Source organism: Apium graveolens, chromosome 8, assembly GCF_009905375.1.
Source record: "Apium graveolens cultivar Ventura chromosome 8, ASM990537v1, whole genome shotgun sequence".
NCBI lineage: Eukaryota > Viridiplantae > Streptophyta > Magnoliopsida > Apiales > Apiaceae > Apium > Apium graveolens.
In genome coordinates, this window is record NC_133654.1 from 199,808,816 (window position 1) to 199,822,467 (window position 13,652).

The 13,652-nt window shown below is 36.2% G+C and overlaps 1 non-coding gene across 1 annotated transcript; it reads right to left on the bottom strand.

The window, feature by feature from the left end:
* Nucleotides 1–699: 699 nt before the first annotated feature.
* LOC141681057 (small nucleolar RNA R71) lies at nucleotides 700–806 on the bottom strand. The gene has a single exon (XR_012558499.1). It is a non-coding gene; the product is annotated as a small nucleolar RNA R71 (small nucleolar RNA).
* Between the last annotated feature and the right edge of the window lie 12,846 nt (nucleotides 807–13,652).

The following is a 13,652-nucleotide window of genomic DNA, read 5'->3' on the forward strand; positions in this document are numbered from 1 at the left end:
TCTCAATTTGTTATTGTCTTAACATTGAGCGATAGCCATACCATTGTTGCATAGGTGCATAATCTTAAGTTAACTAAAAAGAGTCTATGTGGGAACAAATCTGATTTATATCTTATACTACTTGTGAACGCGTATACTTGCGTGTAATTTTAGCGCGTGTTTTTGCCTTAACAAATTTTTGGCGCCGTTGCCAGGGACTCGGTGTTAATTTTTAGTTTATGTGCTTTTCATCCATTGTAGTTAAATTTCACTGGCTCAGATTCTTTTACTTTCATGGTTTATTTGTTTGTGTTTCAGGTACTCATTACAATGGGAGATCTAGCAGCACCAACGAAAGTGTTGATGGATTTTTCTCAACCCAAGATCAATGACATTCAATCTAGCATTGTCAGGCCAGCGATCGCAGCTAATGCCTTCGAGATCAAGCCTGACATAATTCGGATGGTGCAGAACTCAGTTCAGTTTGGGGTTGCTCCAACGGAAGATCCTAATACGCACATTAGGGATTTCATAGAGATCTGCGACACCTTCAGGTTCAATGGTGTTTATGAAGATGCTATAAAGATGAGGCTTTTCCCATTCTCTCTGAGGGATAAAGCTAAGTGCTGGTTACATTCTCTACCAGCAGGTTCTATCACCACTTGGGAGGATCTTGCTCAGAAGTTTCTTACTAAATTCTTCCCTATGGCGAGGACAGCTGTAATCAGAAACACTTTTACTCAATTTACGCAGCAATCGGGAGAATCTCTATGTGAAGCTTGGGAGCACTACAAGGAGATGCTTAGGAATTATCCTCATCATGGAATGCCTGATTGGATGATCATCAATTGCTTCTATAACGGGTTGGGAGCACAATCAAGACCCATGCTCGACGCGGCATCAGGTGGAGCATTATGGGCAAAGAGTTATGAGGAAGCTTATGATCTAATTGAACTGATGGCTGCTAATGAATATCAGTAACCAACTCAGAGATTACCACAGGGAAAGGTAGCAGGAGTTATTCAAGTGGATACAACTATAACTATCACTGCTCAACTAAAGGCGTTGTCTATGCAAATCAATTCTCTGGCTAACTATGGTGTTAATCAGATAACCAGTGTTTGTGAGCTGCATGCAGGTGTGACGGCCTCAACCCCGGGGTCAGGAGTTGACGTCACCAACAATAATGCTAATAAACATAATATAATCCAAATCATTAATTATACATCACCACGACCCCTTTACCAAGACCTTTTCCAGGTTTAAGTATGTTTTGGGTTGCAATTATTACCAAACCGACTTACAACAAACCATCCTAACGCAACTAACTTAATGCAGCAACTCAATAGACCATCTTTGGTCCAACAAAACTATCTCACAGGAGCCTTACACGTAAGGAACTGGAACTCTGTCCTGACTACCACAGAAGGATCTTCTAGGCATCTGCAATACATATATAAAACATTCTGCAAGGATGAGCAATTAATTGCTCAGCAGTACCACTATATGAATAACAAGTAAAGTAATTTATGATAAAACAGTGATAGGAACAGAGATTATAGCTCGTTTGCAAAACATGGTAAACATTCATAAACTGGATATTCAAAACTAGCATGCTCTGTAAAATAATAACATCAGTCGTGTGTTGTGTATAAATATCATAGTTAAATCTTAGCATGCTATTTCATTTTCAAATCATCTGTCTCAAACAAGTTGATTTGTTAAACAATTTTAAAACTGAATCAATCAAATCTATTGGACGTTCAACGGGTGAAGATAGTTGATCAGTCTATCCTCACCGGACAGCAACTAACGGCCATCCAGAATAAAGAATGTGTTCCGAAACTTGGGAAAAGACTAGCTAGGTCTTTCCCCCATGTTGGACTAATCGGTTAAACAGAGCGCCCAACCAAATTAGCCACTTACGCCTACTCAATTCCAATAGATCAACTGAATTCCCTTTTTAACTCTTTCTAAAATTTCACGACATAGGTGGATCAAAAAATTCCATGACATAGGTGGATCAAAACATTTTCTTTATCCAGTTTTCCAAAATCACTATCACCTATCTCTTTTTAAAACCATTATGTCACAGCACACTATTCAAAACTTCTTTTCATTTTAATCACGTTTAGAGATAGGTGCTTTCAGAAGTTACTATTCCCTAAAACATATTTTAAACAACATTTCCAAATACAGGGAATACGTAACTTAAAATGTTCTGTTCCATTATGAGAATAAAACAACAGCTATTCATATATACTGAACCATAAAAGTATGGTCAGGGGTACTTGCCTTACAGAGCTTTACAACTATCATTGACTGATATTGGATCGACTCGAACATTCGGCCTTTATCACCTAATTAGTAGACTATCTTGGATCCGACTTCAACGCTCGGGTCTTTCGCTGGGAACCTCGATGCGCTTGTCGATTGATCGCTAAGTTAATTTTGGTCCAACGATAACTTTCAGGTCTTCCGACTAAAACCTACATGAGTCGAAATACTCTATGTTAGACGTCTAGGTATGCTTGACATAACCTCGCTAACAATCTACCCGTACGTTAACAAACCCGACTCGATAATACACATATTATTACGTTACACATAACAATCAGGGTTCACGCATTCACAAACCGGTTTGATAGTCATTTTCGGAAAATACATATACTCGTCGCTTTAGAAAACAGGTTCTTAGTTATGTTTTACAAGATACCTTATTACAACACACCAGTAGGTTCTGTAAACTACTTATTTATAATTATATACGTATTTATGTTTGATTAGTAATCCCGATAATCACAAGATATGTCTCCGTATATTTGAATTTAATTTTCAAAAATTGGGCAACACCTCTTCTGTTTATCGGCCTACCCGTCGAAACAAAAATCGACGTCTCAATCAACAACCAGTCCAACAATCAATCCCATAATTACAATTCATCAACCAAATTACGTGCTCGACTTTGATATAATATAATTAATTTTTGTACCAAAATAATTTTACGTACTAATTATTACTTATATCATTTTAGGACTCAGAATGATTCATCACGGTCCACCGTCGGCTCGCCTAGGCTCATCGCCGACGGTGGCAAAATTTATTGGTTCCCGAAAGTATTCGGGTTTCCGAATAAATTTCGCCGATTAATAAAATTTCCCGTGGAAAATGAATTTATTTCATGAAAGCAGTCAAAGAAATTTATCCTGAAGAAATGAAATAAGTTAGTAGAAATTATTTCAGGATATAGTCAAACCAACTGCTAACAAAAATATACACACAACACACGCGCCTACACGCGCAATCTAGAAAAGAATAAGCAGCCGGAAAGTAACCACCAGGAGGCCACAAACCGGAAGAAACAATCGACAAAACACAATTCAACACCCAATTGTACACACAGTCACACATCAGTCACCTTGCCGTAAAGTTGAACGACGGCAACAGGGCGGCGGCGAATAACCACCAAAACCGAGAGCAACACAGGGAAAGGGCAGATAAATGGGAGAGAAAAAAATTGGGGAGAGAAAAATAAATGAGAGAACGAGAGAGCAGATGCTAATGGCACCATAAGAGAAAGGGAACAGAGTTGAGGCCGAGAAGGAAAAAAATACAGGGCCGGGTTTTGTTTTGCTATTTTCTTTTCCACCAATGCAGCGATGCCATGATTCACCAGGGCTGTAAAAATGAGACACATATCAACCCATAGAAGTAATAATTAGACACGTCTCCTGCCCCTTCCCGAAAGTCAGGTTTTTGACTCGAAATTTGGAATTTAACGAATCAAGTTGAACTTAAAACAAATCCCAAAAATTACGAAAATAGTTTTAAAATGTTAGAAATACCCCGAAGTAAATAAAAATGTAATTTTCTTAATTTTAAAACACTTTTTGAAACGCCATTTATACCCGTTTTTAACAATTAAATGAATCAACGCGTGGGTGAAATTAATCCCGGAAATTTCCAAAATAATTTTAAAATTCTCAGAATATTCCAAACTTAAATAAATATGAGTTTCGTAATTCTTGAAGAATTCTGGAATTAAATACGGATTTTACAATTAAATGCAATCAGAAAATCATACAGGGCTAAATAAATGATGAAATATTGATTTCTAAATTTTATAAAATCTCAAAAATAATTATTAAAATTATAAAATCATAAAAACAATTTTAGAGACAATCCAAATATTTAAGCAAATAAATATACCATAAAACCACTTTTAAAAGTATTAACGAGACAATACAGCTCAATAAACAATTATATAAAATAATCCTCGTAAACCATTTACCCCACAAAACTAATAATAAAATAATACACGGCTGATAGAACCCAGACATATATTTTATTTATTTAATAGTTCCATCATTACACATTTAAATAATACGAAAATACGCGAGTCGTTATATCCTTCCCCCCTTAAAAATATTCTGTCCTCGGAATCTGATTTAACTAAATAAGTGAGAATATTTGTCAAGCATATCTGACTCTAACGCTGTGTTCCCGAATCTAGGGTAGAAAAGAAAAGAATAGAAAATAACCAATTTTCCTTTCTCTCCTAATCTTTCCAAAAGTGGGAAGAAGATTTTGGTGATAAAAATAAAGAAAACTTCTTCCCAAATCTGCAGCTTTCTTTTTCTTTCTTTCATAAAAGTTGTTCGGGAACAAGCTGAAGAAATGTATTCTTTACATTTCTTTTCTTTTCTCTCCAAAAAAAGTTTTTGGAACACAGCGTAACTCTCAAGTTGACTCTTCTATTCGAGGATTCCCTCAATGCATACTTACTATAGGAATAAATTTATAATGAGTTCTCGCTTTTATGATCTAAAATCTAGATTGGTTCGTACATAATGTCTTGACTCCAATCGAGAATATAGTTCTTTGACACAAAGACGTAAAACACACTAGGAATATGCTGCAGCTATAGTAACAGCGCTAGCTCAGAGACGACTTTACCGGTTTTCTTAATATCTTAAACGATCTGATATTCATAGGGCTTAGCTTACTATTATGTCCAAACTCACTACTCCTTCCCAAGGTGAAACTTCCAACGATGTTAATGCTCCAACCTTTATCTTTATATTCTTCCGACACGAATCCGCATTCGCCCTTTGTATATCATGAGTTAATTTTAACCTTTCCCAAGTCAATACTCCGTATTTATAATTTAGTGAGCTAATTTAAGGCCCAACAAATTCTTTATCTAATTAATCAGCTTTGACTAAAAATGGACTTCGTACAGTGGCTTCTTATTACCTTCGGTTGTTCAAACTTCCAATTCCACTTTTTTCGATTCTTTTGCTAACTCCTCAGGGGTCTTAATTATATATCATTTACTACACTGGCTTTGCTTGAGTGGTCATTATTAGGATAACCAGAATCTTTTGGTAATCTCAACCAAAATTCATACCTTGAAATCTCAACATACAGTCGCTTCCCTTCTAGTTTTCGTAGGGAAATCCTTGGACGTTCAATATGGACTCTCTAAATTTTAAATAGCTGAGGATGTTTTCAATAAATACAATTACACTAATACAAGTGCTTCTCATATAGTTTGCTCAATAAATTTTTAAACGCGACTTGTGCATTTGTTAGTCCAATTAACATCACTAGAGCTCATAATATTTATATTTTACTCTAAACATAGTCTTTAGTTTGACCTCAGGCTTACCTTTAGCTGGGGGTATCCTGATCTTAGGTCATCTCCCAAGAACCTACATGTTCCTTAATTAAATCATATAGATAATCAATTCTATGCAGGGATTACTTATTCCTATTCGTCAACTTTTCCAGCTTCTGATAATCAGCATGTAACTTTATACATCCATTCTTCTTTTCTATATACCATATCAGTACACAACACGGAATGCACCTTGTCTCATTAAGTTTCCTTAACTGATTACTTGGTTCCTACTGGGTCATACGATATGGGGCTTTTGACACCAACCCGACTCTGTACAGTAACCAATGAGAGATCCAATCTCATGCTCCGAGATAATCCTGGTAAGTCATCCGGTAAAACCTTTAGGGCTTCACTTGCTATCTGCATCTCTTCCAACTTAGGTACTTCCTTCTTGATATCCACGACGTGTGCTAGTTATGCCTTACATTCTTCCTTATTCCCTCGAATACTCATCCTAATATTAGCTTCCGTAAATATTACTATTGGCTTATTCTAGTAATCAATTATTGCCCTGGTTCCTCATCAGGGTCTTGAGCAGCTGATCTTTTAGTCATATTATTAGTCTTAGTCTTGTGTGTACCGAATGTCAGACCTTTTGATGAACTACCTCGCATGCTATCTCGAGATACACTTCTACAGTTCTTGGCCACATGCACCACCTTACCACAACTGTAACATGTGACTCTCGGATTTTCCACCTTACACTCTGATGCATAATGTCCTTTCTGTCCACACCTAAAACATTCCGTATTTGCTTTACACACTCCACCGTGCCGCTTACCACATTGCTTACACTCCGTTATAGGTGACTTAATCGACTTGGCTTGATTAGAGCTGACTGAGGTGTTACTAACCCTGTTTAAAGAAAAACTTTGCCCTCTAAATTCTTTATTCTTATTCCTTCCAACCTTTTTTTGAGACTTCTGGCTAGATCCTTCTTGACCTGATGCTCCTTCCACATCATCTATCTTTCACTTCTTATCGTTTTTTCTCTAGCAGCTAACTTCTGATCAATTTCAATTACTAAGGCGGCCTGAACTACGGAAGGATACATCTTGAGTTGCAATGCCACAACTCCACTGCGAATTTCAAGCTTCAATCCTTGTTGAAACCTCCTTGCCTTCTGAGCTTCAGAGCTCACATAGTCTGGTACAAACCTAGCCAACTTTGTGAACTTAGCCTCATACTCAGCTACACTTCTATCACCTTACTTCAACTTTAGGAACTCAATTTCCATTTGATTCCGCACACAGTCAGGGAAATACTTTTCCAAAAATAACCCGGTAAACCTAGCCCATGGAACAGGGCCTTCTCCTTTTAACGCTCTGGTTGACTCCCACTAGTAATTCGATTCATTCTTTAAGAAGTAGCTTGCATAATCAGTCTTAAGATTCTCACTTACTTGGATAAGATTGAAAGCTTTCTCCATATCTTTTAACCATGCTCCAGCAGCTACTAGTTTAGGTTCACCTTTAAACTCAGGAGGTTTAACACTCTGGAAAGATTTGAAATTAACACTTTGGTTCACTCCTTGTTGTTGCTGCTGCAACAGTAGCTGCTGCTGCAACAGTAGTTGCTGCTGCTGAACCTGTTGGATTAACTGTTGCTGTTGTTGTTGCTGCTGGCGCAACAAATCCAGAATTTCATTTATAACTGGGCCCTCCGCAAAATCACTACTATTTTCTTTGGACTGGGTAGCTTGTTTTGGTGGCATTTTTTTGAAATATAGCAGTGGGTTTATTCAAAAACATAACAAGTGTGTGTGACAGAAAATATCACCGTTTAAATGGTGTACCTGTATCCGGAAAATGCTGCCTAATCAAAATACCCATGCCTTTAATATCAGGGTCTAATTATAAAAGAGATCTAGATTAACAGCACTAGCAACAATAGCAACAATGACAGTAGTAGAATCAACAACAGTATAGGAAAACTGAAATATAAAGAAACTACACACTATAGTATGGCTCCTCAATACAACAACAACTGACTAACTTCCCATCACTACTAAATTTACCACATCACACTAATTTGATATACTACGAGACTTTGCTTGCTATATCAACCACCAATTACATAGAACAAACCGGTAACTCAAGTCAAACTTAAGGAACACTGGCTCTACTAGGCACCATAGTCCAAATTTCAACCAATCATTCCTCTAAGATGATTTCTTATCACCCACAAGTGATTCATCAACCACTAAATTACTTCTCCCGAGGCTATAACTCCACCAGTAGATTTTGAACTGTTGGACATATTTGAGATGTCATGTCTAATATATTTCATGTTTAGTTTTCAGATCTTAACTAACAGGAAATATCAGTACTTACTGGAATCAGGACTTACTGGAAGAAAGGACTTAAGGATATCAGGACTTAGATTATCAAAAGATAATATCAGAAGATGGATATCAGAACTTAAATATTGGAGGACTAACAGTTAAGGAAGGAAGCTGATTCACAGGAAAGAAGATCGAGACTAATACAAGAAGAAGATATGCATGGAAAGAGTTAGAGGACTAGAAGAATTATATAAGATATCTGGTTGATATATTTTAGAAGACAGAATTATATTCCATATCAACTAGAAGTTATCTTGTAACTGTGTGTCTATATAAACACAGACATAGGTTTACTCTATAAGAGTTACGATCATCGAGAAGATCATATACTTTAACCTAGCAGCTCTCGTGATATTTGTTCATCACTGAGAAAGAACAGTTCCATTGTAACAGAGTTTATTATATCGAATACATCTATTTTCTGTTACTTGTGCTTTAAATTGATTTGATTGTATTCTACACTGTATTCAACCCCCTTCTACAGTATTGTGTGACCTAATAAGTGGTATCAGAGCATATCTGTTAACACACATACAGTAAAGATCCAAAACAATCATGTCTGAAGAAGCAGAAAATCCAAACAAGCACGCCAAAACTGAAGAAACTCCAAAGACTCAAACCCATAGTCGATATGAGACTATTAGGGTTCCCATGTTGAGACCTTCTGAGTATCCCATATGGAAAGTGAAGATGGCTATGTTTCTGGAAGCTACAGATCCAGAATACCTTGACAGAATTTATGAAGGACTACATAAGCCAACCAAGCTCTCTGTTGTAGTTGCAGATCAGCCAACAAAGACCATACCAAAGGAGAAAAGTGAATACACAGCTGAAGATATCTCATATATTGCCAAGGATGCAAAGGTAAGGCATTTGCTGCATAGTGCCATTAATAATGTCATGTCAAATAGGGTAATTCAATGCAAAACTGCAAAGGAGATATGGGATGCTTTGGAGACAAGGTGTCAGGGAACTGATGCAATCAAGAAAAACAGGAGGACTATACTCACTCAAGAGTATGAGCATTTTGACTCGAAAAGTGATGAGTCATTAACTGACTTATATGACAGATTTGTCAAACTCTTGAATGATCTGTCACTGGTGGACAAGGAATATGACATTGAAGATTCAAATCTAAAATTCCTTTTAGCTCTTCCTGAAAGTTGGGATTTGAAAGCTACTATTATAAGAGATAACTATGCTCTTGATGAAACTACCCTTGATGAAATTTATGGAATGCTCAAGACTTATGAACTTGAGATGGATCAAAGAAGCAAGAGACATGGGAGAAAGTCAAGAACAGTTGCTCTTAATGCTGAGGAGGAATCCCCCAAAGTGGCTTTCTCAACGAAAGGAAAAGAAAAGGCTCTCATCATAAAGTCTGATTCAGAATCATCAAGTTCTGATGATGATGATTCAGAAACTGAAAGTCTACCTGAAGTAGATGCTGATGAAGAGATGATGAAGCTGTCTGCTCTTATGGTGAAGGGTATCACAAAGATAGCCTACAGGAAATTTAGAAGAGGAAAGAAGTTTTCCAGGAAAGGTAGAAGTTCTGATAAGAAGGGCTTCAGAAAATCTGAAGGCAAAGGAGAAAAGTCTGACATAGGAGATTACTCAAATGTCAAATGCTACAACTGTGGTGAGAAATGCCACATATCTCCTGACTGTAAGAAATGAATGAGTGATAAAGGCAAGGCTCTTGTCACAAAGAAGAAAATCTGGATAGACACCTCAGATTCTGAAGATGAGGAGAACTATGCCTTGATGGCAAATGCTGATAGCAGTTCAGATGCTGCTGAGTTAAAGGTACCTCAAACAACTTATGCCTTTCATACTGATGATATTACTGAGTTGAGATTATATCTTAAAACCATGTTTATTAGCTATAGAGATTAAAATTTAATATGTGAAAGATTAACTTCTGAAAATCTTGCTTTTAAAAAGAGGAATAATTATTTAGAAAAAGAGTTAGTTATTTTCCATCAAACTTAGAAGGATAGTGATGATGCTTTATATGTTAGAGATGAAGTGCTAAAAATGAATAAATCTCTAAAAACTGAGTTATAAAAGGTGAGAGAGATTATCAAGACTTGGACTAACTCTGGTAGAGCAACTCAGGATATACTAAGTAGTGGAAACTGGAAAGAGGGATGGAGATGAGAAAAGTAAAAAAGGAACTGAACAAGTTAAGCCAATTATTGTTAAACAGACTACTAAGCCAAAGGTAAATCCTGTTAAATTTGTAGCTAAAATTGTAAAGTCTAATTCTGAAAAGATGAAAGATATTGAGACAGAAGTGATAACAGAGTCAACTTCTGACAAATTAGAACAGAATAAACCAACTGAAGTTAAGATAGGTTTAATGACAAAAAAGCAGCTTAAACATAAGCTGAAAGAGATTACCAGTATAAACAAGGTAAAGGTAGCTAGGAAAAATAGGAATGGAAAGGAAGGTGTGAATAAAAGTAACAATTATATGCCTGTTCCTAATGCTCCTAGAAAGAAATGCTATAACTGTGGAAACTCTAACCTTCTGGCTTCTTTTTACAAGAAAAATAAGAATATAAATTCCTTACCTTCTAAGTCAGGAGTTAAGAGACAGTCTGTTAGATTTAAGCCACAAAATCATTGTTTTCATTGTGGTAGTATATGGCATTCCATTTATACTTGTAAGGAATATCATAGTTTGTATTATGACTATTATCAGATAAAACCTTCTTTGAAGAAAGTTGCTTTAATTCCTTCTAGTGTAAAGTATGATGCAAACTCTGATACTGTTAATACTAAAATTGTTAGCATAAACTCTGATGTTAAATCTGCTGCAAATGTTAACAAACTTAAAAATGCCAAAGGATCCAAGCAAGTCTGGGTCCTTAAAACTAACCATTAGTGGTCTTTGTGATTGCAGGGCAACATGAAGAACATCCTAGTTCTGGACAGTGGATGTTCAGGACATATGACTGGAAATAAAGCTCTGCTATCAGATTTTGTGGAGAAAGCTGGCCCAAAAGTTTCTTATGGAGATGGCAACATTAGAAAAACTCTGGGATATGGCAAGATCAATCTTGGGAATGTCATTATTGAAAAAGTAGCTCTTGTCTCAGGATTAAACACAATCTGTTGAGTATAAGTCAAATCTATGACAGAGGTTATCATGTAAATTTCTTTGAAGAACACTGTGAAGTTATAAGAAATTCAACAGGCAAAGTGGTTTTGAAAGGATACAGGCATGGTAACATTTATGAATCCGGACTTTCAACAAGTACTGATGGTTCTGCAATCTGTCTGTTGAGTAGAGCATCAATTGAAGAAAGCTGGAATTGGCACAAGAAACTCTCTCATTTAAATTTCAACAATATAAATGAGCTTGTAAAGAAAGATCTTGTGAGAGGACTGCCAAAAACAGTATTTGCTCCTGATGGCCTTTGTGATTCATGTCAGAAGGCAAAATAAAGAAAATCTTCTTTCAAGAGAAAAACTGAGTCATCAATTCTTGAGACTTATCACCTACTGCATGTTGAACTATTTGGTCCAGTCAATGTCATGTCTATTGCAAATAAGAAATATACTATGGTTATAGTGGATGAGTTCACAAGGTACACTTGGGTGTACTTCTTGCACAAGAAGACTGAAACTGCATCTACCCTAACTGATCATGTCAGGTAGTTGGATAAATTGATCAAAGATTCTGTTAAAATCATAAGGAGTGATAATGGCACTGAGTTCAAGAATTCAATCATGGAAGAGTTCTGCAAAGATCATGGAATCAAACAGGAATATTCTGCACCTGGAACTCCACACCAAAATGGAGTTGTAGAAAGAAAGAACAAGACTCTCATTGAAGCTGCATGAACAATGCTTGATGAAGCAAAGCTACCAACCTATTTTTGGGCTGAAGCTGTGCAGACTACTTGTTTTACACAAAATGCTACATTTATAAACAAGCATGGAAAAACACCATATGAGATGGTAAAGAAGAAGAAGCCAAATCTGAAATACTTTCATGTATTTGGTTGCAAGTGTTTTATTCTTAAGACTCATCCTGAACAGCTGTCCAAATTTGATCTAAAAGTTGATGAAGGAATTTTTGTTGGATATCCACTTTCCACAAAAGCCTTCAGAGTCTACAATTTAAGAACAAGGGTTGTCATGGAATCGATCAATGTCTCTTTTGATGATAAGAAGATTACTGGACTTGAAGATTTCAATGATCATGATCAGCTGAGATTCGAAAATGAAGTTTTAAATTCTGATTCTGTAACTCCTGACAGTCTAAATCCTGATACTGCAAACTCTGATGGATTAAACTCTGATGTTATTGAAACTGTGGTGACTACGCCAAAGGAAAATGCACCTGTGCAGGGGGAGCATACTGAAGATCCAACCACATCTCAAGAAGCATCAGAACCTACAACATGCTCTTCAAGTTCTGATGGGCCAAGTTCTGATAATTCTGGAAACTCATGTTGTGATATTTCTGGAAACTCAAATTCTGAAGGATCCAACTCAGAGAGCATAATTTCAGGGGGAGCATCAGAAAATGTTGATGGAGACAACATGGATCATGGGGGAGCATCCAGTTCTAGAGAGAACCTTCCATCTGCAAGGAAGTGGACTAAAACACATACACCTGACTTAATTATTGAAAATCCTGATGCAGGTGTCAGAACTAGAACAGCTATATCAAATGAATGTCTATATCATTCTTTTCTATCTCAGACTGAACCAAAGAAAGTGGAAGAAGCTCTTCAAGATGCTGATTGGGTGCAAGCAAAGCAGGAAGAGTTAAATGAATTTGAAAGAAATAAAGTCTGGATCCTAGTGCCAAGACCAAAGAACAGGTATCATAAAAGCTATCTATTTTTAATAATTAATTTAGGATAATACATATAAATATTTTATTATTTATATAAACACACAATTACAGTTGGGGATCGGATGGGGAGACACTAATCTCTGACCTCGACTCGATCCCTGAAATATTTATAAAATTTTCCCTGATTCGTGCTCTATCTTTAAAAAATATTTCGAATAAATTCAAATTCCCGACCCAAACGGAACGAGGTCGGGCAAGGAGGATGCGCGTCTCTGTTGGTCTTCTCGTGTCACAAGTATTTATGGACAGACTCTCTTACTTTTAATGGGTTTCTCTTCTCCTTAATATAGGTCCAAGCAGGGAGAATTATAACAATAAAGTTTCATGGAGTCGCACACTTTCACAAAGATAATTATACACTACATAGAGATAAGATAATTGAGTTGATTTTGGAGGAAAGCAGTAGGTAAAGGTTCACTTGAAGCACATTGCATAAGGTTACTCCTTATATCAATGTTGTTGGTATTGAATTTGGAAGCAGAATTGTTGAATTTTCCGGACAATTATGTCACATAATAACTTCATATATGCTCAATCAGATATTCCAATTTATTAAATAAACTACATTAAAATGTTGTAATCATATTTTTATATAATTAACATAGTGAACACTTAATTCGACATATATTAATAGTAGGACGCTTAACAATAATAATAGTCTGGGGACAAAAAAGTAGAAAATGCAGATAAAATGAACCTGACTAAGAGAAAAATACCACATTGCCATTGAATCTAATAACAAAATTCATGGTCAAAATATCATAATA